Genomic DNA, 5,015 nt, shown 5'->3' with positions numbered 1-5,015 from the left:
CCACGTGTAGATGTATTTCTCATGTATCTGTGGGGAGGAAGGTGATCTCTGCGTCTTACTCTTCCGCCATCTTGCCCCTCCCTCTGCTCCTGAATCTTTTGACACAACCATAGTGCTTGACAAGTTTGTTAACATCCTTAATTTTTGTTAGATTTGGACACTAGAATTATTCATTGCATTGCTACTTGTAGTCATTAAAAATTGTTTGATTTTCTCCTCTTAAAAGTTCAAAAATTATACTTTTTAATTTTTATAAATAAACATATGAATAAGGTTTAATAAATGAATAAGGTTCACAAATCACAAACTTGAACATCAATTTAATATAAAATCTGACTACCACTAATTTTTCTAGAGTACCTGATTATACACATTTGATTATATTTGACATTAACTGAGAGGAAAAAAGTGGGCTACATTATAATGTCTTGTTCTATGCTTCATACCAAACAGAAAATTCTAAAATACTTTTAGCAATTTTCTCATAACTAAGCCTAACTGTGATATTAATATAAATAAATGCCTTTGTTGAGGTATGCAGCTTTAAAAGATATATATTTTAATACTAAGACTGTTTGTATGGTTTTAGAAAATATAGGCTTTCCAAAATACAGAGGTAGTCCAAACTTGTAATTTATTCAGATTCTGTATAAATGTATAGCATTCATTTAAATCAGTGTAGTGGTTAAGAACAGAATAACAGCCATGATGTTCTATCATGCACAAAATATGGTAAAAAAAAAAAAAGTTTTTATTTTTATTCAAATAGATGATATTGTTGACTGAAAAAAATGCACAACCTAAAAGTTGCGAGTTATGTTTTATTCAGGGGACAAAACTGAAGACTTAAGACTGGGATACAGCATCTCAGGTAACTCTGAGAGACTGCTCTGAAGAGGCAAGGAGGGAGGCAGGATATGTAGGAGTTTTTGCAACAAAGGCCAGGTAGTCAGAACATCATAAGATTACTGTTAATTAAAGAAAACCAGATATCTCAAGTTAAGGAATTTAGTGCTTTTCTATGTATGGGAAGATGCAAGAGTCTGGGCTCACTGAAATCATTCCTTTGATATGTACCTCAGCTATCTGGATACAATATCCTGTGTTTTCTCATTCTGAGTTTCCTCAGGGTGCACCATCACCAAGGGAGGGGGGTGGCTACAGTGTCTGATGATTTGATAGTAGGAATTATATTTCTATCCTGAGTTCCCCCAGGGCTCACCATAGGGGCAGCTGTAATGTGATGCCTTGATGGCTGCAACATCATTTGTTTACTGATATGGCAAGCAATATTTTTCATTCACAATAACTGTGTCAAATTTACCTTTCAATCAATTCAACTTCATGAATTCTTTCATCAAAATTCAAAATCACCAGAAAAGGTCAGGAAAATTGTACATATGAAGCAGGAGAGTGTAATCTTGAACATTTGAAAAAATGTTTGTAATTTTGGTGATAGTGGAAAATCAGAGGTGATTTACATAAATTTCAATTACAGATGGGTTGTAATGACTGTGAAGTCACTGTCTAGCTGTCCACAACATAAACATGGGAAGGAAAGGCAATGGGAACAGGAAAGGCAAACAGAAACCTTGACATGGAATTAGTGGCAAAGAAACATTCATTTAGAGCAAATGTTCAAAATGTAAATAAATGTAGCAAAAACAATTGGTAGGGAATAAAATAGTATCTTTTAAAGAATCTACATTGTGGGTATATAGGCCAGAAAATGAAAGAGTAAAATGAAAAGAAAGACAAATTGTAGCCAGCCCAATGATAATCATTCTAGCAATCATTTGAATGGTGATTGTTGGACAATTGAGTGTTATAATTGTTACTTTGCTCTCTATTCACTATCTTTTTCATTCTTTTTCTTATATCTATACATAAATAGAGTCATGTTTAGAAACACTGATATGCAGTGACCCAGCAATCTCCCTGTAAATACTAAAATTACTGCAATTTGTTTCCAAATAAATTGGCTAAAACTCCGGGGTAATTTAACAAATGATTTTTAAAATGTTGCATAGTTTCAAGATGTGTCTTTTGCTCGAAGTAGAAAAAAGTTGTTTCAACCTGTCTGTGATCAGATTGACTGTGAACTGGCACATACAGTTTTTAGAATATGAATAAATCCAAATACTGTTGTATATTCACTAAACACAGTTTCCTGTCTAGAAAGAATACTATATAAGTGGAAGAATTTGTAGAGACAAGCAGGTAAATAACTTCCCTGATAAAAAACCCTCAGAATATGGTTTAATTCAAAGGAAACTGAATATAAGATTTAATAGTTTGTGTCAAGTGCTACATCTCAAAATAGATAATAATAAGAGCTAATATGTGTATTTGCCTTGCTGTCAGTCAAGCAGTTTTATTTTTAAAAAAACTTTATTGAGAACTGTAAAATTCACCCATTTAAAGTGTACTATGCAACAATTTTAGCATATTTAGTGATATGTGCAACCTCAATTAAGTGAATTTTAAAACATTTTTACCATCACATTAAGACACATGACCTTTGGCTATCATCCTTTAACACCCTATTTCTGGCCACCATCCTAAAGAGCAGCTAATCTACTCTTTTTCTCTATAGATTTACATAGTCTGGATATTTCATATAAATTAAATCATATAATATACGGGTTTTTTTGTGACTAGTTTCTATCACTCAGCATAATGTTTTCAAGGATCATTCATGTTGTAATATGTTTCAGTTCAGTCCTAAATTCCTTTTTTTTTTTTTTGAATGAATAATATTACATTGTGTTTACATACCACATTTTGTTTATTGGTGCTGTTTCTCTGAAAAAACCTAATACATGCAGGCACTATGTTACTGTGCAACATCATGCTTTAAGTTTCACAAAAATTTCCCTCTTCCATCACTATGTTAGAAGATAGTAGTAGGCTATAGAGAGACAATGTAGCATAGTATGAAAGTCTCAGATTTTTGTAATCAGATGTACAAAGTATTACAAAGAAAATTATATATAATACAAAGTATTATATATAAGCAGGTAAATAACCACAATTTATGTAATTGCAAAGTGAGAGAAATGATCACTGATGTGAGTCTACTGAGACATGAAGTTGTATATCATATATAATGTGGTGATATGATCCCCAAGATGTACTGTTTGTTGACATATTTCCATACCAAATACTAAATAGAGCCTTTTGGCAAGCTGTGTCAGAAGATTTATGATTTAAGGATGTAGCTGACAGGAAGAATTTTGTCATATATTGACATCCACAAGATTACTTTATTAAATGTCAGTTTATAGAAACTAGGTAAACAATGTAGTCACTTTATTTCTGTTGCCTAAAGGCTTTAAACAGCTTTCCTCCATTTAAATAATTTTTGGGCCACTAGATGTTACTGCTGACTTCAATAAATAATCTAAAAATTATTTTCAAACTCTGCAGTGTATAATAAAACCTCACTTTAAATCTCAATTTTGTAATATAGGACCTATCTAAAGAAGATATAGAGGCAAGATGAACTAAACAGTAGACAAAATAAAGTGATATAATTCTAAGAAAAGTTGTTCTGGTTGTGGGATTGCCATATATCTCTTTTTCTTTTCTGCACTGGGCCCATTCTCTATCTAGAATGTGTTGTTTTATAAGTTAACAAGAAATTTAGCTGCATATAAATCTTTATATCCATGATAAATGTGGAAGAAAAGTTAATTATCTTGTACTTATAAAAATGTGGCCAGTCTTTGCATTTAAGTGTGTCTACACATACAGTATTTTCCTACCAACATAGAGAGTGAAAATTTGGTGTTCTTTTATTTAAAAACTATCAGTTTTGTACATTGTTAAATACTAATATATTGATATGCTCTCAAAACAGTCACCATTTATCATCGAGAGCTTTTTTTTTTTTACTAGAATTGAACTAAATTGAGGGGAAATGAAGCAAAACTGTTCTGTGATTCAAATATATTAAATTAATGCATGCAATGTATTGTGGCTAAATAAGTATGTATTTCAAGACAAAATTTTCAAATAATACTTTATTTCTACAATTATACTTTTTTTTCTCCAAACCTATCATGTTGAGAATATATATGTGGCATGTCTAATGCAAAGACAAAGTAGCTTTAAGTATTTGCTTCTTAAATGTATGAATACAACTGAATCCAATACAAAAAATGTTGAGGTCTCTAGAGGATGGGACTGATACTAGATTCAAAATTAATAAAATGAATTGTTTAACTGAAGCCACTTAAAAGTACTACTACATTTCCAAACTATTAAAAGAGTCTAATTTCTGGAAGGATTGGCCTGGTTCTTTGCTGACTAGAACTGACTAGCTTTGCTGGGCTAAATGTAAGTCAAACTTGAACTAGCAAAACTTGTAGTATTTAACTATCATTCCAATACAATGAGTCTGTCTATAGGGCATTATTTTATGTTCCAAAGCATAAGTAACTTGAAATTATTGTATGTGGCTATGGGTACAAAATAATGATTAATGCTAGATACTAAAATTCCTATAGCAACATGATTCAGAGTTCATGTTTTCAGAAGTGCCCAATGTTAACCTAGTTCAACAAGCATAATCTGTTGATTTTGAGGAAGTATGATAAGTTTCAGGTTTATTTTCAGAGACATTCCCATTTCTTGATTATTTGTGGTATTTTCTCTCATTTATAAATGATTTCTTCCTTAAATGCTAATTTTTGTGCTAGAAATTGTTTAATAATATATCTAGTAGAGTAACATTAGAATAATCTCTAGGGTGAGTTTTACTATTATAACATTCACTGCATTTGACTACTGGCATTTTTTTGATATTCATTTTAGTACAAAACTGTGAAAGAGAATTTTAGTTTTATAAAGAGATGAGAACTGAACTACTTTTTTCTGATAATGGAAGCTAAGAATAAATTTCTAAAAATGTGTAATAATTGTATTTTTTCAAAGTGTTTTTGAGTACCTATCCTGAATTCAGTATGAATTAGAAAATAGACAAGCATAAAAAAGATTCTCAATTTCATTAG

Source organism: Eubalaena glacialis, chromosome 16 (assembly GCF_028564815.1).
Source record: "Eubalaena glacialis isolate mEubGla1 chromosome 16, mEubGla1.1.hap2.+ XY, whole genome shotgun sequence".
Classification (NCBI taxonomy): domain Eukaryota; kingdom Metazoa; phylum Chordata; class Mammalia; order Artiodactyla; family Balaenidae; genus Eubalaena; species Eubalaena glacialis.
The sequence above is the reverse complement of the archived record's forward strand: the minus strand, read 5'-3'. Positions refer to the sequence as shown.